The sequence below is a fragment of the Cydia fagiglandana genome, chromosome 7, assembly GCF_963556715.1.
Source record: "Cydia fagiglandana chromosome 7, ilCydFagi1.1, whole genome shotgun sequence".
NCBI lineage: Eukaryota > Metazoa > Arthropoda > Insecta > Lepidoptera > Tortricidae > Cydia > Cydia fagiglandana.
In genome coordinates, this window is record NC_085938.1 from 4,973,297 (window position 1) to 4,994,266 (window position 20,970).

Here is a 20,970-nt window from a genome sequence, read left to right on the forward strand (position 1 = left end):
GTATGTATGATCCTTTCAGTGTTGTAGTCATTAATTTAATTAGCATATCTCAGTGTCTCGACATGAAACCTTATAGAATAGCTTGAACTATTGCGCATTTATTTATGATGTTGCTTAATATTCTCGTTTGTTAAAATTGTTTACGCTGAACGCAAGCTTTTAATTTATCTTTGCTAATTCTTGCTTAATATTGCTATTCGGTACAATACAATTTATGTTTTTAGAGCTTTATCACTGCTTAGCTGAAACTTGCTGAAACTAAAATTAAAAGCATGTTCCATTTAAAAAGGCGTATCTAGGCATTGGAATCAAGAGCTCTAGGTATTTAGTATACCTTCTTAATACTTTTTTTTTTTAATTATGAATGGGCTTACTCATGGCCACAGACTAGCCGAGGCGTAGACGTGGCCTACGATGGAGCGAGCTCGCCCAGAAGGTGCCTGTTCACTCTTGATTTGAAGGTTATGTCTATGTTCTACTTTTGCTTTAATTTAAATATAACTTTTCAGACGTACGCACCCTAAGATTCCTTTTTCGAAATTAGGTTTTTTTATTATAATTCTCTCCAATATTGCCGTTATGATTTCAGATTTATCTATTCGCGAATTGTCTCCAATAAGCTGGTTAGAGAATACGACTCATCTAGCAGTTTGCAACATGAGTAGGTATTGTATACGATCTACTTGGTATTTTGCCTCTACCTACTTTTATAAATAAACATATGAAGCACTATTGACATCTAGGGTTATCTCTCATCACAATAGGTAGGAAAGAAAAACCGGGCAAGTGCGAGTCGGACTCGCGCACGAAGGGTTCCGTACTATAATGCAAAAAAAAAACAAACAATAAAGCAAACAAAAAACGGTCACCCATCCAAGTACTGACCACTCCCGACGTTGCTTAACTTTGGTCAAAAATCACGTTTGTTGTATGGGAACCCCATTTAAATCTTTATTTTATTCTGTTTTTAGTATTTGTTGTTATAGCGGCAACAGAAATACATCATCTGTGAAAATTTCAACTGTCTAGCGTCTAGCTATCACGGTTCGTGAGATACAGCCTGGTGACAGACGGACGGACGGACGGACGGACGGACAGCGAAGTCTTAGTAATGGTCCCGTTTTACCCTTTGGGTACGGAACCCTAAAAATGAAAAATATACGTTAAGTGCGTATTAGATTTGAGATGTCTTAAAATTTAGAATCATCCTCTTAGTGCAAATCAATGCCTCCGATCCGATTTTATTTTTTGACTTCACTTGATTTTATTGTTCTTATTGTTTTCTCGGCAATACCCATATTTGTACGATGGTGTAAGGCCAATATTTTCGTCCTGTCTGTGCCTTATGCTAGTACGTCCTGAACCTCATGGTAAACAAACATCTCGTAAACGTGCTTAAACATGAACGGTCAACAGTGATGTCATTTCAGTAAACACCGCTGGTAATTAAAAACGGTTTATTATTGCAACGACCGAACATTTCGTCTCCGCTACTGAATGAATATTTTATTTAGTAAAAAAATTCTAACTGTTTTATTAAAGTGCTTCCAGTCGTCGTCTCGTCGTCATTCATCAGAAATATGCCAGAAGCGCGATTAGTTGGGATTATGTAGATTGTAGTAACACCTACAAAAGGTACACTTGTATAAACGAAATAGTGTGGAACAATATATTTTCCGAACAAAACCAGTTTTAATCGGTTACAAGGACATTATGAGTATTCATGAGTAATATTTTTAACATAAACGCTTAAAGAAAATAGAGATTGCGCCGTAGGAAAGGATTAGCTTACCGATGATTTCTTTAATTATACAGCCAGCCACAAGTGTAAATTCGTATAAAAAAACTCGTGTACTGTTTTAACAATGAAACGACAAATGTAGTTCTCAGCCATAAGACGTCCACTGCTGAACATAGGCCTCCCCCTTGGACCTCCATTCGTACCGGTTGGAAGCGACCCGCATCCAGCGTCTTCCGGCGGCCTTAACAAGGTCGTCCGTCCATCTTGTGGGTGGACGTCCTACGCTGCGCTTGCTAGTCCGTGGTTTCCACTCGAGCACTTTCGACCCCATCGGCCATCTTCTCTGCGCGCAATGTGGCCTGCCCATTGCCACTTCAGCTTGCTAATCCGGTGGGCTATGTCGGTGACTTTAGTTCGTTTACGGATCTCCTCATTTCTGATTCGATCACATACATCATATGTAGTACATACTTAACTATATGTTTGGGATGCATATAAATTATAGATAGAGTCATTGCGTTTCAACTTTGAGTAGCAGTGTGAATTACGATGTTTTTTTCAGAATATTATGACGATTTCTTCAGCCCATTAAATATATATTGGTGTTCAATTTAGTGTCGTTAAGCAAAAATGTGCACTACGCTGTTTTAAGAAGAAAACAGTACCTAGTGTCACTTAATTGAAACTCTTGGACATTTTGAAATTTATGACATGACTTTCAATGGACGAGAAAAAAACTTACAGATACACCAATCAGACAGACTAGGTCTTGCGTTTTATTATGTATATTGGCTGCAAGAAAATACTCCTGATAATGGCGATAGTGGTCACGAGGCAGATAATGGTTAAATTAAAGAAGGATCAGCTGAGTGCAAATCTGTGACCCAAGCTGACTCTCTCGTGTGATTTCTGACGCAATTCGTGTCAAATTTACAACACGCATTTTAACTGATACCAATTTCACTTTATTTACCTACAGTATCGACACCGTTACTGATTCAGATTTTTATTAAGTACCTACAATTAATTAAATAACGCAAGTTTAGTATTTGTCATTAAATCCAACGTGGTAAAGGATTAATGCAATTGACAACCTTCTCCTTGTTTCATTGGATTGAGAAAATAATTTAATAAGGCTAGTAGTTATGTGAGTCTCTTGCCAAGGCGTTAAGAGTGCATCTTCCGATTTTTTAGAACCTTACTATCTCTGACGCGTGAATGAGTCTGATGATGACTGTTGCTCTGTTTCTAGTTTGAAATATCAATTAGCGGTTCGTAAAATTGAAGCATATATTATCGTTTGTTTTTAATAAAACAATTTCAGATAATTTTAGGTACTCCACTGCCCTTCTATTCTGATTTTTAGGTTTTTCGTAACCTCTATAATCTAAAGCAGCTTATTCGTCGACATTATCATAAGAGTTTTATGAGGTGGTATTAGGAAAAACCGACTGACATTATATTTGTTATCAAAAGCATACTTTATGTAGTACAATTGTATTCAGCATTTACAGTCACCTTCCAAAATCGATAGCCAATGCGGCATTGACCTACTACTTCGATTCGATTTAAATAGTATTTGCTTGTCTGCAAAATATCAGTGGGCGTTAATATGTATTTTCATTTCTATCCTCATTGATCCTTATGTCCAGAGGCGTAACTAGGGGGGGGTTGGCGGGGGCACGTGCCCCGGGCGCCGTCCAAGGGGGGGGCGCCAAAATGGGCAATAAACCTCCCATAGAAAATGGACCAGCCAAAATGTACGAAACAGCCAAATTTTTTTTTTGTGACTATTGGGTTGGTCTCATAGTAGAAATTGCTCAGTATACGGAAATGCAGTTATTTTGTAGCCGCCCTGCATACAGGGTGGTCCAAACCTTGACGACCAAAAAAATTTTTTACACCCCATGTATATGTATGTTAGGTAGCTTTTCGTAGTTTTCGAGTTTAACTTTTAACTTTTGTTAAGAAATTCCAGGGTGAAGCTTTACTTTGCTTTTATTCCTTCTAATAATTGTTCGTGGTATTTGCACTGATAACAAATGGGCGGACGACGGATGCAATATGCCTACGTCAAAATCCTGTCAAACGATATACGTAATGCTTCGTAATAAGACGTATATTGCATCCGTCGTCCGCTCATTACTGATTACATGAAATAGCGATGGGGAAGTGACCCCATAAAATAATAGTAGAAATAACAAAAGTAGATTTTTTTTAATGAATTACAAATTCCTACCTAAGTTCCTTTGACCGGCGACTCTGACAAATTATGACTATTGGGTATCACTTTTTTTACCTTTTAAAAAAACTTAGGGTCTAGGATTTTCTAAAATAACCAAAAGTCCTTGTAATCGCTTGTAATGTTTATTTATTTAGGTAAGGGCAACATCTAAGCTTGACATGCTGAAAGGGGCCCACTGATTACCAGTCCACCGGACGATATCGGCCTGTCAGTTGTTCGGAGCTGTCAAAATTTTGTTCTAACTGACAGGCCGATATCATCCGGCGGCCTGTTAGTCAGTGGTCGGCTTAAAAGTTTGTCTTTTTTTCCCAACTCAGCCAAGTGAGGATGCTGATATTTTGAAGTGAAAACTTCTTTAGCGGCGCTGTGCACTTTTTGTCATGGGAAAAAAATGTTAAACTCGTAACAGGTGTCACCTGACCGTAAGATGGACACGTGACCTGATCGAAAAACTGTTACAATGTCATTGAGTTTTCACCTCTGCCGGCACTCCCGGAGTGCAACCCGTTGTGTTTTTTAGCAACTGTACTGTTTGTCAAGGATTATGTTACGAAAAGGAACATTCAAAAAAGTTCGATAGCTTTTTTTAAATTAAATTAATTGCTTCACCCCGGAATTTCTTAACAAAAGTTAAAAGTAATAAAAATCATTATTCGAAAAGTCGGCTAACATACTCGTACCTACATATTCTGATAGCCCACAGCGTGAGGAATCAAAAAAAATTTTTTTGGACGTCTAGGTTTGTACCATCCTGTATAACACATGCCGTGCCAACATCGCTCGTTCTGTAATACTGGAATGTCGTGAAAAACTTGTGTCAGGTATTGAGAGCATTCTATTCAGAGTTTCTGTGTGGAATCGGGACAATTTAGTCCAATGAAATCCCACCAAGGTTCAATTTTGCGCGTTTACCGCTAAGAAAACCTCATTTTTCAAGGCACAACAATTCCCATGTAGTATTGGGAGCCTCGGTGTTGACATCTCCATCAGTGACGTCCAATAATTTCGTAGCCACCTTGCTGGGTAGGCTGCGCTCGTATCCAAAAAAACTCGGTGTGCTCAATAAAGGGAGGCGATACATTACTCTGGGATAGACGATCCTATATATTGAGTACTGATCCTATATACTGCTGTCACCTTTGGGCAGGAGCACCTGGATGCTACCTTGGATCCTTCAAATCAGTCCAAAGGCGCGCTGTACCTATGAATAGTCTACGATCCCAAACTCACAAGCGATATTGAACCATTAAGTCTAAGGAGATCTCCAAAAAAGAACTGTATAAGTTTTAAAATGTTCGGCAACGCGCATGTAACACCCCTAGTGCCTGAAGTGTATAGACGTCGTAAGCTTGTTAGCCACCGATGTACCTATACCTACTAAAAACACTTATTTGTCTAATTTAAAAATACCTAAACTTTAATAAGTAAAAAAGTAACCCTTTCGTTGGTTCATTTCGTTTGGTTTGGTTTCGTTGGTTCAGGGGTGGGGGGGCGCAAATTTGGTGCCTGCCCCGGGCGCCATATTCTCTAGCTACGCCACTGCTTATGTCTCAATTCTGCAGAAACACCTTTTGAATATTATTTTTCATATTTGCGTTATTCTGCAAAACTGTTTGGATCCCCGCTAACCAAGGAATTTCGAATCATTATACATTATAGAATCATAGCTTGAAAACAGATTAGATTTATTTTAAGAATAAGAATTAGTGATTTTTAGTTTACATTTTAAAGAACGCTATCGATAGTATTCTTGAATGATTGAAGCACATCTTTCAGCCATTTCTCATCTTTTCTTATCCATTTTAGATCGAAGGATTCGAATCGATAGATCGAAAGAAAACTTAATATAATTTAGTAATTTGAAAAAGAAATTGGTTGTTGCACATTTAAAAAAATTAAGTAGATTATTCCGTTGAATGAATTTTCCTTCTGCTTTATACATTTTAATAAGACATTTCTTTAAGCATTCAGTGATGCTGAGTTAATATTGTTTCGTCGCCGGTTTACGGACCGCTTACATTTGGATTTCATGTTCTAAGTTCAACAAACCAGAGATTATTTATTGACCCCCGTGTCAATAGTCTATTTAAATGATCGTGACTCTTGCCAACTAAAAAACACTGAACATTGTTTTAAATATTAAAAGATGCACCACGAGTATTTCCAAATTTAAGCATCATCTAAGTGCCTTATTAGCTTTGAGACATTTTGCGGACTGTAAAGCTTCATATTTTTGGGAAAATTGGTTCTCCTTTATTTGTTGTTTTCCCGATCTTTTGAACACAGTTGCGAGTGATGTCAAAATGGCAAAATCTGAAGCAATTTGTGTATTAACTCACATTATAGACAATTTGTGTATGTCGAATGCTGTTTATATAATTATGATATTACATAATTATCTTATGTGTCGAGCTATTAGAGTGTATGGGGCATTTTTACCGCCTTAAATATGATTGCAAGCTTTAAATACTCTAACTAGCCTGCCAACCATCTAAGCTAGTTAATGGTTAGTCTATAAAGAATATCCCAGATATAGATGGGTCACAAAATTATTATTTTTTAAATTTTATCCCGATCCTCCATAACCCAGTGTCCTCATTCGACACTAATAAATAATCCATCTACATACCCTCTTTTAAACCATCGTTAGAGGACGTCGTTAATTCCCTCTAAATCCACTGTGATCCTTGACCGAATAACAGTCGATGGCCGTCCACCCGTCCGCCCGTGTTTATTGGCACGTTTACTCCAACACGAATTTAAGTCTCATAGCATACTGCCCTAGTTACAAAACGTAGGAACCAGATCAGCTTTGGATTGGGCAGGTTTGAAATTGATATTGGCAAAGGCTCGATTTGACCAATTGCGATTAGTTAGTGCATGAATTTGAGAATCAACGTCATAATTTTAGGGACTTATCATGGAATAAATATCAGTTTTATCTGCTCGAAATTAACACCAAAGAATCTACGGTTTATATCTAATATGTTTGATATGATAGATTTTCTACTAGCTTAATTGCGTGTTAAAATTCCACGCTCGTGGTGGTCGTTCGTGTTAAATTTACACTCGTAATAGACGGAAAAATTGAACCAAACAATGAAACATCAGCATCACCTCATATTACGCACTTAAACCGGTCCATAGTATAATGTAGAGCGTAGTTTACGTATAAAATAAAAATAAACTGAATTGGTGTTTGAGAATTAAAATAGTTAAATTAATTCGGCCGTCTAGCCAAAGATTCCGGCACGCCTCGTGATAATTCACATCTAACACATGCGTGATTTCGCTCTTTAAAGTATACTAAAATATCTTCTCTTTTCTAGAATTGAGAATATGGGAATCGCGTGGAACGAGGAAGCGGCACTTTCTCACTACATTTGTGAAGTTTCCTGTTCACAGTTCTTGATATTTGCTAAATTTATTTTTAACGTCCCATTATACCGTCTGGATTAACAGAAGGTCAAGTCGATATAGCAATCGTTAACGTTGTCGCGAATATTGCTGTCTTCGAGGTCATATGCGAAAATAAATTGAAGCAGATCAAGTGGCTGTAGATAAATATACCAATAACCATATGCGGAGTCAGAGCTACGACTTCTAGTAATTAGCCTTGATTTATGATCATGCTGTGATGATTGTTCTTGATGACTTATGTTTACGAGCTATTTGAAATGTTTGTTTACTTATAATACGGTCATATCATATATAAATATAATACAACTATACTTCGTTTTTTTTAGCATTAGAAATTAGGTAAACAATCTTGATGTGTCTTTTAATTGAAAAACACATTTTAAAAATAAGTTACTGCAAATATGTAACAATTATGAATCTAATACGATCATTTATATTCTTCTGCTTTCATAAGTAATAGTTATTGATTTTTAAAAAGCGTTTTTCAATTAAAAGACATGCCAAGATCGCTTACCTTCTTTCAAGTTCTTTCTAATGCTAAAAAAAACGAAGTATAGGAGGAACCCTATTCGCTTTCAAAATTCGATAGGTGGTATTAGTAGTTGTTAAAACTGATTTAGCGTAGTAAGAAACTTACAATGCTGACATTGAAACTACAATTGTAAACGCCGCGGTGGTCTGCTGGGTGATCACGTGAACTTCGCAAGCAGCATTTGACTCACTTAAAACGAAATAGACACCCACTTACTGTATTAACGGATGGCAATTCGACTATCGGGCACATCCTTTTTAGGTCCTGACGTCAAATGTCTTTTAGAAATATATTTTAGGCATCACGTTTATACTATTTGATAATAGATGCTCAAACCCATAACACGCTATCAACCTGATAGCGTGTTACGGGTTTAGGTTGAACCTATCAACTGCTGTTAACTTGCACGGTTTAGTCGTCAACTTACATAGATTTTACTCTGCACCTTCGGTATCGTTTAATAACATTTTGAAAAAGAGATATATGTATACGAAATATGTTGAAAATTCTCCAACTTCCCGATTGAGAGACGAGACAATTTGCGAATTAAGAATAAAATGCAAGGAAAAAAAATATCTTGTACATTGAAGATAAAACAACATATTTCTGTAGGTGACATATTTAAAAACATATATTGGCTCTGTCCATGACCTCTCGATGTTGTCGTTGTAGTACAGTGCGGAAAATAAAATAATCATATAATAAATGTCTCTTCTAACATTTTACCCTGCGCTAATGAAACTAATACTAGTAATAAACTACTGAAAGCGTTAATTAACACATTTCTTCCGTTAAACTGTTGCACGAAACGCTTACTGTAAACAAGGAAATGAAATTGTCCCACAAGGGCAACCGTTTTCTGACTGTATACAGAGATAAGTTCCGCGATCGCTTGTAAAAAATAAATTGTGTCAACTCCATTGAATTACGAATTATGAGAAAGTAGAGTAAACCTTCATAGTCAATTCGAACGTGCACTATTATAAGAATGACATCTAAATCTTACTGATGTCATTCAATTACCGGCATTATCGTGCATTTCTCTCGTACTTGTCCGTACATGTATCATGGCGCTGGCAAGACGCACGATAACTAAATAACATGATTCAAATACATATCGTTCTAATGCCAGTGTACGTGCGAATTGGCCTGACAGTCGTGTTATCATATAATCATAATTCCCACAATATTTAGTCTTCAGGACAAATTATTACTGTGCTAAACGATAAACCTACTAATGCGGAGGTTATAAATATGTCAACTATGTTGTCAGTCTAGTGCTAGTACTACTAACTAATTTTTTAATTAATTTCCGCAAGCATGTATACGGACGGATACCATTAAAAAATAAAGCTAAACCCCATGCAAAATAAAACAAACCTGAAATACGAGCTTAGTTGAATAGTTTGTTTTCATAAACCTTCCGATAAGCGCTTAAGAATTCTTTAGCAGCGTTAAGCAAATTCACGAGACGGAATCACATTTCAGTATCTCAAATAATTGAGGGTTGTTAAAGTCAGCGGCGACATTTGTAGCGGATTATTCGCATTTTTGACTGACTGTAAACTAAACAGATTGTCGACCTACTTTCCAGCATTGTTCAGCTCGCTGCGTATTCGCTCGCGGCGCCTAGCCAAATCTATTTCGATTTTTATCTACGTGAACAACGTGGTCGCTCGCAGTCTACCCCTTTCAATTTTTGCAATGTTTACAGTCCAGCTGCCCTGTTTTACATCGTGGATACGCCTCGTGAACTAAAAATATATCGCGCACTGATAACAAATAATTGAAAACAAGGTTCAGTGCTTACGTGCTGATAGCGCCGCGCGCCGCGCCGGCCAGCGAGCATCATTAATACCTATATTGGGAGATAATAATCGCGCCACTATGGACCTTCCATGTTTTATTTATTAGATAAGAGGCAGTTTATTATATTATGCAATTATACATTTCGGGCATGTGGGTTTTGTGGCTAGCAAATTTTAAATTTATTTAAGAGTCCAGCCTCCTATTCGTTAAATATTTAATTATTAATAATAGACTCTGACTTGATTTTTCATATACTTTGTGTATGATAATCACTGATAAACACATCGTTTCCGGTGGCTTGGATCAGTGCCAAATTCGCTTTCAAATTGCGTCAAATCCATTTCTGTATGCGGGACTGTAATGATAAAGCTCGAATCGCAGCATGGCTGAAGCTCGTGCAGCGAGACTTAATATTCTGAAAATTAATTACAACACTATCACAGTCATAGTGGCTTGACTTTAATAAGGTTCCTAAACTAAAGCCTGACTAAGTAGTAATAAATGATCACGCGCCATGTTGCGGTATTCCATTGGAACTAATTTCGTATTATACTGAACTGTCACCATATGAATAAGAATGACAGCATCCTCTTGACAATAATCATGTATTACTGGATTTACTGGTCAGGCTTTACTTACCTATACAATGGTTTACAATTAAATTCTATACGACATTTAATTTAAGCTGTAAAATAAAATCAGTGGACAGCTTTTGTTTCGTTACCGGCGACTGCAATTACATTTTTAGGTAACATTTAAATGATAGGTATGTATAGGAAAATTATAACGTTACCAAGCCAAGGAACTACGAATGTGCATTTATAAGCATCAATGTAAAGTAATATTTTATTGATTGTCAGATATTGGTAAAGACTGAACTGTACGAGATAGGATGCTTGTATTGTATATCGCCAAATATTATCAGATAGGTTATAGGTATAAATACATGTAACACTCATTGTTTTCAATCTTATTTTACAATGTTTCCAACGAACAAGATTAAGTTAACCTACTATTGGAGCTTCCTTTGTTTCAGATAATCAACGTGGCCCCTGCTCGATTTCCATTCAATATCTTCATCGTGTAACCTCGTGTCTGCTGCACGTCCATTTTGTGAGGTAAGTACATTTTATGCAAATTCTTAAAGTATTAGTTTAGCCATATAACATGTAAATGTTAACATTCACTATTGACTAACTTGAGTGGGTTGATTTAAGGAGTCATTTCATTCCACTATACCTAGTGAAATTAGTGAATATTAGAATATACTACATAATGATGTTTTACAATTTGAATAATGACAGTTATCTCCTCATTTGGAAGTCAGGTAATGATAATGATGTAGGTATGTTATAGACCAAGTTGTCAGTAGGTATTTTACGATTTCTTCGACCAACCAGACTAATCGGCTTCAATAAAATCCAATTAGTGTTGTTTTGAACAGTATGAATTTATTTTAGAATTACTAATCTTATCTTCAAATAACAAAAGAGTTATAGGTATAGGTATCACCTATTGGCGCGTGCTTATTATCATTGGTTACTTGTCCACGAAGCTGACACGCCTAAGGGTTTTATATTTCTTTTTTAACCTTGCGCTAACGATTACGTTAGTAACTGTTGGCTATCTTAATTTTACAAGCTACATATTCCTTTGAGTAACGACACTCCATCAGTCTTCTTTCCCTTATCTGAATGATCACGCGCGCATGTTGTTTCAAAATTTCTCCAAAATCCAACGTGTTTTAGATTTAGGCGCGTGTCTCCCGCTGCGGTATACGGTGCCAAAGTTTCCTAGGCAGTTTATTTCCGTGCAAACCGAAAATTGCTGACGCACGCGGCCGGCCGGTCAAAGCTCCGTGCATGACGTGAGCTTGTCAAGTTTCTATTATTGCCTAGATGTTCCCCACACTTGAAATTTGTGTTTCCCGTCGTTATTAGTTTTGATTGCTTTTCGTGCAACAGGTTAATAACGATTCCGTTGTCTTGAGCAGGAGAAGTACCTAATTACAAGTTTTCAAACAGCTTCTCGTCTCGTTATTGTTGTGGTTTATGTTTAAAGGCGCAATGTATGGTTACTGATATGGTTTTTTGTGTACAGATCGTATAACCAAGTCGTAGATTTAAGGTTAATTTTGTTTTAACAAATACAAATTTCAAAATGACGGATGTGGACAAAGGATTATCAACGCCCTGATGGATTTGACAGACGTTTATGGAAAACATCATGGAACTTCTGAGCTAATTCGAGATATAATATAATGTTATGTCATAGAAGCGTTTTAATGTGCAATTTATTCCTCATAATAACTACATTATCCGGTCAGAATTCATGCGTAAAGTGACCATGCAATCAATTTTCTGTATTTTAATGACATACCTACATTATTTCCTTTTTCTTGTCCCAATATTCTTAAAAAAACGATGTAAAGAAAGCTAAGCGAATTTTAATCTTATAAGTTTTTAAGGCGCTCTTATACTGGAGTTTTACGTTTCCGAGGGGGTGAAGCAGACGAGTGGTAGAACAGGCGGGCGGGCGCCCCGCGCGCCCCGCCGCACCATTCCCGCGCAGCACGTCTACGTCCTTATTCTGGCACCATCGGTATTCTGAATATTCTGATTTGTCAGTTCCGGGATTTTTTCCGGCAATTAATATCGAATAAGGTTTATTAGCATTCGTATTTTAATGAGTACTTAATGAAATTATATACAATATGAGAGTATACCCCGACAAACTAAGAAACTAATCAAATTATACCCAATTATTATGAGGCAGAAATTAGTACTTACTTACTTTAAAAATATAATAGAGTTAGACCAAGAAAATTCTGCAACGATTTTGATTGCACACGCAGTGCAAGTGTTATTTTGAACGACAAACCTTTATGAAATTATGATTAACACTTGCACTGCGTGTGCAATCAAAATCGTCGTGTTATTGTAGAAGTAATACATTGCACGGCGGCTCGTGTATATACGCGCGTGACTATATGAAATGCATAGAGAACTTAGACATGGTGAACCTATCTGTAGAAAGATATTGTGAAATATCAGCAATTGATCTCTTAGATTTCGGTATAACTGTTTTATGTATATATAGGACCAACTTGATTGGTATAAACGACTTTCTTAATGTTTTTGAACGGGTGCTCAGTAAAATTAATGAATTAGAACTACAGTGTGTGATCTTGGGGGATTTTAACGTGAATTGCTTGGGCGAAAGGAGTGTTGAGTAGACGTGCGCGCCGCCGCGGCGCGCCGCCGCCATAAGGAGTCAGCGCGCCGCCGCCGCCGCCGGTAGTTTAAAATTCGCGCCGAGACAAAGCCCGCAAGAGTACAAATTTAAAATCAATGGACATAAAGAATGAAAGAAAATGAATTTTTCAAATTCATTGCTTGATTTATTTTAACCCTTAAATCGATAACGTCCACTATAATGGACATCCCAAGAAAAATTTCTGCACCAAATATTAAAGCATAGCGTTACTTTCCTCTGGTAGCGTACTTACACTACCAGGAAACTACTACTAATACTACTTGGATGATATGTCATTTTTAAGTATGAGTGTATAAAAACATATTGGGAACCAGTGTGAACATAATCTTTTTGTCAAAACTACGTGTAATAGATTCTGTAGTGAACATAATCTTTTTGCTTCCTTGCAAGTCCTACAGAACGCAGAACTTGCAAGGAAGCATCCGACAGACTCACATTTTACCCATATTTCATTATTTTTTGTATATGGCAGTATTAAGCAGCGTTAAAATAAAACGTGTAATAGGTTACTAACTGGTCTGTTTATTACGTGGCAATATGATTTACATAAAAATGTTTTTTGTGTATGGGTAAAACAAGTGTAAAAAGTGTAATGTCCATTATTTTGCCCGTTGTAATCGACAACACGGCACTTTTGCTAAGTCCAATATGTTAGACGTTGCCCAGTATGCGAAGAGTAAAATTATTAAATTTTCTGGTAGTTTTTGTGGTAAATAAATTAAATAGAGGGATGTTAGGTGTTTCAAAACATTTTAAAAAGTCATTACTTGACGTATTATGTAATGAACCAAATAGATAAAAAAATGTTTTTATGGATATTTCCCTGTGGATGTGGTGTGTGTGTGTGTGTGTGTGTGTGTGTTTGTTTCCTGTTTGTGTGTGGATTTGTTTTCATCAAGAGACAGACCCGATTTCATTTGCGAAATTTGTTAGGAAAAATTTGATAAAAGTGCATGCATTATTGTAAAAACCATTGCTTAGATGTTACTGCTTCCTAGGATAACCCGCTGTTTGATTTAATGTTAAATAAATGACGTCAATGACTGATAAAATTTTACCACCTACGAGCTATAAATTTATTCCAAAAATATAAAAATATGTAATAGGTTTTACTTCAATTCATTACATAAGTTGACATTATCGGTAAGTGTATTTCTAATTAAAAATGCAATTATTCTATATTTATTTTAAAAAACATGAATTGGACTAAAAAAAACCTTATGCATAATGGACATGAAGTAGGTAGTCTATACTCGGCAACGTCCAAAATACTGGACGTCTTTTCATTACGCGGCGTATCTTTTTTTACAAGCTTTTATTTACTTTCACCTGACCGTTGTCTGTCTGTCTGTCTGTGTGTAATCAAATCTTGCAAGTTAAATTTTATCCACTTCCCGGTTTCCGATTGAGCTGAAATTTTGCATACATACGTAAGTGGGGTGACAATGCAATATTATGGTGTCATCGAGCTGATCTGATGATGAAGACCGGAGGTGGCCACAGGAACTCGGTGATAAAACAACGAAACCTAATTGGGTTTTTAGAATTGTCTCCTCTGTCTTAGTTGCCTGTGGAAAAAAAATAAAGTCGGCGATAAAAGCTTGTACCAAAAATGAATTTTTTGCCAAAAACTTATTATTTACACCTATCCTGGTAACGTCCAACATACTGACATATGTTATTTTCATGATATTTCTACAATAAACCAAAAAAACGATGTAACACAGTTTTTTTGAGATTTTTCCAGTGTTGATTGAAGAGTTAATCTTGGTTTCTCATTATACGTATATTGAAAAGTTGAAAATTCCACGCCGCCGGCGTTACGCCGCCGCCGTGGATTTTTTCGTGGCGCGCCGCCGCCCGATTTTATTCGACGGGCGCGCACGTCTAGTGTTGAGATAAAAAAATGGTCCGATATGTTACGATCTCATGGTTTTGGAAATCTTGTGGATTTCCCTACGCGAATTACCGCCACAACAGCGACTTGTTTAGACCACCTGTACTCAAACTTACCGATTGGTTCAGTTACGGTGAAGCCAGTTACCACTAATCTAAGCGACCACCTGGCTATCAGGGGAGAGTTAAGATTACGTAATGAAACTCACACAAGTAACTCTCATATATATACCAGGTGTTTCTCTGAAGTTAATCAGGCTAATTTTACTGCGGCTTTGTATAGTGTTGATTGGAGCTACATACTTGCCAAAAACACGAACGCTAAAGAACTTGCGATTTCTATTACTAATATTATAGTCAATAAGTTTTATATCTGCTTCCCACTGCGTATGAGAATGATTAGTAATGGGCATAATTCGTCCTGGATTAACGCAGATGTTAAATTATGTAAGTCTTTATTATTCGACATTATAGAATTTGGTAATACGCACCCAAATAATGATTCAATTAATACATTTATACATGACATGAAAATCCATTATGATAATTTAATTAAGAGTAATAAATCTAGTCACTACAACAATCTAATTCAATTCAGTACTAATACATCTAAAGCTATGTGGAATGTTATAAATAAGGAACGGGGAAAACATAATAGCCCTGTGCTAGATGTGGCAGACGTTATAAAAAAAAATGACGGGTCAAAGTTTACCTGTAAAAAACAGGCATTAGATGCAATGAATTCTAGGTTCCTAGGTGCAGCGGAAGCGTGCGGGGCGCCGCGCGCTGATGTCGCCCGCGCCCTGCGCCAGCTGCGCGACGCCCGGCCCGCCGCGGACTGCTTGTTTACACTCCGCCCTTTTACAGCGGATGAGGTACACCGCTTGATTGCTTCATGCATTCCACCAAAGGCTTCTAAAGACGTTTACGGAGTGAGCATGAAACTGGTGAGGCTAGCGCCTATTCCATTAGCTTTTGCGATGGCTGAACTTTTTAATCGCTGCATAAAAGAAGGTACGTACCCGGACCCGCTTAAAATAAGTAAGGTTGCACCTATCTTCAAAGGAAAGGGTAGCAGAGGAGACATGGATGGCTATAGACCGGTATCGATTATTCCGGCGAAAATTTTTTGAGCATGGCCTAAGTGCCCGTCTCTCACAGTTCCTAAAATCAACAAATAGTCTATCTGACAGACAGTATGCGTACCGTGAGGGCAGATCCACCACGTCGCTATCCCGTGAACTGATACGGCGTATTGTAGCAGCTAGAGAGAGTCAGCAGGAGGTCGCAGTCTTGTGTTGTGACCTCTCAAAGGCTTTTGATGTTGCCGACCATGCAGTGCTCATAGGTAAGCTGCGCCATTACGGCATCCTCGATACATCATTGTCCCTTTTCTCAAGCCTACTTCAAAATAGGACACAAGTTGTGGTTAGTGATGGTGGGAAAGTGAGGTCTGATCCACAGGGAGGACGTATGGGCGTGGCGCAGGGATCATCAGTTTCAAATTTGCTCTTTTCACTGCTTTTAAACGACCTGCCTGATGCCATAAAAGCCGGTGAGGTACTAATGTATGCTGATGACGTTGCTGCGATTGTTACTGCTCCGAATGGAGATGGCGTTGAGAAGGCGTTGAACGAGGCAGCGGCGCAGCTTGCTTATTGGTTCAGAACCAATGGCTTAGCTCTCAACCTTAAGAAAACGCACTTCATGCAATTTAATTTATCTGGTCGCCAAGCAGCGCCGCTGGCTGTTGAAATTGATGGAACGCTGCTGGAACAAACCACTGCTACAGCTTTTCTGGGTTTTGAGATAGACTCGGGCTTGAAGTGGGATCGGCATGTAGACAAACTGTGCAGCAGAGTAGCAAGCGCGTGCTTTGCCCTTAGTAGAGTAGTCGGGTCTGTGACTTCGGAGGTGGCCCGCGCGTGTTATTTTGCTACAGTTCACTCCCTAATACAGTACGGGGCGGAACTCTGGGGACGCTGTGCCGAGTGGGAAAGAGTTTTTCGCCTCCAGAAACGCGCCATACGAACCATCTCACGAGTACCGCTAGATACTCCGGCAAAGCAACTGTTCACAAAACTGGGCATTCTCACATTACCCGCAGTAGTAATAATGCAGGTTGCAGTGTATGTGCGTGAACACCTTACATCCTACAAAACGAACGCAATGGTACACGAGTACAATACGCGAAACGCTAACAAGCTTGTAGGTATTAGCCGCAAACTTGTGAAGTCGTCCAAGTTAACTCACGTTATGGGCCCCACGGTCTACAACAAGTTACCAAGCATTGTTACTGAGGCCACAAGTCTGCATAGGTTTAAGTGCCGTCTAAAACACTGGCTTATTGAGCGCTCGTTCTATAGCTATGATGAATTTTTAATGTATAAAGACAGTTAGTCCATATACCAACATCCTTTTTAAGTGTGATTATTTATTTATTACTTCGGTACTGACTTCAATAGTAGGTACTATTATTGGGTATGTGTTATAATTTATTCGGATGAATCCGTGAAGTGACTAATTATAGTTGTATAATTGTACATTTTTACTAATATTTTATTTTTATCATATTGTGATCTAATGTTAACTCAATCATTTTACAATACTGTAATCTGTTGGGAATCATTATAATTATTATCTTTGACATGTAAACCGGTTTTATCAAATAAATGACTATGACTATGACTATGACTATGACTTGGTCTAATTCTAGAAGTCAATTTCGGGCAAGTAGGTATTGAAAATAAGGAAGAATACTGTAGTTCGTTTTTTTAGCATTAGAAAGTACTTGAAAGAAGGTAAGCGATCTTGACATGTCTTTTAATTGAATAGCGCTTTTTAAAAATCAGGAACTATTACTTATGAAAGCTTATTTTATATATTAGGACTTTTATTTTATATAAAATCAATCAACATTTGGATGATGTGTCACATCCCCGTAGCTGCAGGCGTCCATAGGCTATGGTGAATGCGGGTCGTATGCTTGCTTGCCACCAGTGTGGTATATAAAAACAGCATTTTTTGGAATAAATTTCCATATAGCACGGTACGGACTTGGCGGAAATAAGGTAGAAGTACCAGTGCTCAACGCTGCACTAGTATTCGACACGGGCACTTTATGTCAAAGTGACAAGAATTAAATTTCAATACAGAAAGATCGTCGCCGTTCAAATTTAACCTATATTACTTTGACATAAAGTATAGTGTGTAGCTTTCAAATAGAGCTCAACGGCTAATCCTATTGTCTATTGTTAAGTAAAACCGCACGTGCTACTTACCTGCAAAAAAGGGTCTTAATTATTTTATTTGGCACCTGAGCGCGGGCTAAGCCAACGCTAAAAAAACCAGTGTAGGTGCGCTCTCCGATAGCGCGCCTTTGTTACGCATCTCGATGACACATTTTAGACTGGTTCTGTAGCGTTCGACTCGCCGGCATTCAGTAACTGAAGTACGTATTTTTTATGCAGGTGGTGGGATAAGGGCAGGGGAAAGAAGAAGGTTGTAGCACCTGGCATTAGCGGTTTTACTTAACAAAAGGATTAGCCGTCGAGTTCTATTTGAAAGCTACACACTATACCCATGTCGAATACTAGTGCAGCGTCGAGCACTAGTACTTCTACCTTACCCAATATTAAACAGAAAACCATTTTAGGCATTTTTCGACCACTTCCCTTAAAACGCATGTAGGTAACTCGGAAACTAAAAGCGGTAAAATGATGGTGGTAACCATACACTAAACACTCCCACATAATATGTATTTGAAATCCGTACACATATGTTTAAAAATGATTAAATTTGATTAATTTAATAGCCTTTAATAAAATATGTTTACACAATTTATCAATCGTGACTGAATTCCGGATTGGTTAGATGGGTGTGTGCCTTTGCTTCCCAACTTGTTATAAAATGACAATGTGATGGGCGAATGTCTGAAATGTCACAGTAATTAAGAATTATTTTGCTTTTCTTCGTAAGTATGTTGAAAAACATTGTGTGTATAACATTATTTGCATATTTAGACAGTGATTACCCATTTTATGAAACGTCCACTAAACTAGCATAGGTCCGACGCTGGCAGTGGCCACGGGCGTACTGGCGCGGGGAATGGGCGCAAGGTATTGCCGCGTAGGGTGTAATTTAGTAGGCAAAAGTTGAATTCATAAAATTATGAATGAAAAGATTAACGTATCGATAAAAGGACCAGCAATAACGAAGATTTACTTAAAAGCTATCGAATGAGGTAAGTTTCATATCCATTTTCGTCGTAGTACTTCTAAAATATGGATCAAAAGACAGCTTTAAGCATGTTTTCAACTTAAGATTCTATCGAGAAAATAATGAGCCGTTGTGTTTCTGACAAGCAATAACGTAGTTCAAGGACTAAAGTTATACATACTAGAAAATAAAGCATGAAATCCTTGTAAAAGTCTGTAAATATGTTTACAAAAAAGCGCATTTTACTACACACCGCGCCTTAACACCTTTTTATTTTTCAAAATAATTGATACATAGTTATACGAGTAGTAAAAAAACAACTAACAACATCAACTAATGAAAAATAAATTCCTTCCTTAAATTAAAATCATGTTAATAAAATTACCAGAGCGCGTAACTACTTATACCGTCCTTGGGCACAGTGAATCGAGGGTTGAATGAAGTTGATTATACACCATGGTCACGAGCGTAACCGACTACTTGCCCTTTTCATTATGCACCCTAACATTCCCTACCTTAGTAGTTGTCTGACCTGGCACAATAACGTACGCACTCAGTGAAAATGTAGGGCACTGTTAGTAAAGGAGAGTCCAACAATGTCTTTTTAACCGCCTTCATTTATCCTTATAGAATGAACGAATGAACATAATATGCGAAGTGGTAGAATTCCATAAGTTCGTCACCTGGGTAGAATGTAGGTACTGCTTATGTGTTTTAGTATTCAGCATGACTGATATTGATTTAAACATTTTTCTATGATGAGCTTCGTTTGGCTTATGTGGATTGTCTTTGATGACTCTGCGTGTCTGGATAGAGTTCAAGGAGTTAGGCTGGCTAGACCAGACTGGCATACTTAATACATGACACTCACACAATGGCCTACTATTTATGAGCTAAGTGCGAAAATCTGCGCCCATAACCGTAACCATAACTCTTAGCTTTAACGAGCTAGACCTTTAACTATTGAAACACGGCCTATAAGATACATACTTTTGTGTGTATCAGATAGTACAAATTACTACGGAATTGCGGAAATAGGCTCATCTTAGTCGGTATATTTGTAAACACAAAACATCGTCTAGTCTATTTTTTGTAAACACAGCATTATCCTGTGTGGGTGTCGGTCGGTCGCGATAGTAATGAAGCCGGGGGCTTAAATTTACATAGAATGTTCCGTAGGATTTCGACGTCCCCGCTCAAAACCAGTCGGGGCAGGTGTGCCTCCCACTGCCCTCAGGTTATGTTGCCACGGGCAGCGGTTGCCATAGTCGATCTACTTTACGTAGGACTCGACCCTGTTTTGCAGGAGACAATAGTATGGCAGTGAAATGGCTTAGTACTAATCCTAGACATATCTTGTTCAACTAAGTATATAATTTCGAGACAAGTAATCGTGCCGCGCTTAAAGGCATAGACAAATTAAAATGTAGAGCATACCACGATAAGTCAGTGGATGGTAAAATATTATAATAACACGCAGCAATATAAAAGGGTACACTTTTAAATATCGGCCTACAGAGAATGGCAATGAATTGTCATACTTGTCGCTGCTGCCATAATTAAAATTATCCAACATGAAGACTTCGACCGCTCTGCAGAAACGACTTGAATATTGTTTTCTCGACTTTTTTAACTAAGTACAGAATGTCATCTGCAGAGTTTTTGAGCAACACGGTATAGGTAGCTAACACTAACTACATATTATGTTGTTGACGTATTATGATTTCCCCTATCCAACATGAGAGTTACGAGTATTACGAGTACGTTAAGTAGGTGATATGTGATATTCTATTGTAAAGCAATTGCTGAGTTAAGATTTGATATTCGTATTTT

At 37.7% G+C, this 20,970-nt stretch overlaps 1 protein-coding gene and 1 long non-coding RNA gene across 3 annotated transcripts in view; one reads left to right on the forward strand and one right to left on the reverse strand.

The window, feature by feature from the left end:
* Positions 1–20,970, reverse strand: part of LOC134665770 (NAD(P)H-hydrate epimerase) — a 460,493-nt gene that overhangs the window by 101,708 nt on the left and 337,815 nt on the right. The gene's annotated exons all lie outside the window — the stretch shown is intronic.
* Positions 1–20,970, forward strand: part of LOC134666289 (uncharacterized) — a 93,371-nt gene that overhangs the window by 18,071 nt on the left and 54,330 nt on the right. For both annotated transcript variants that reach the window (XR_010098471.1, XR_010098470.1), the window contains exon 2: positions 10,784–10,865. This is a non-coding gene — a long non-coding RNA (uncharacterized LOC134666289). The remainder of the gene's footprint in view (positions 1–10,783; positions 10,866–20,970) is intronic.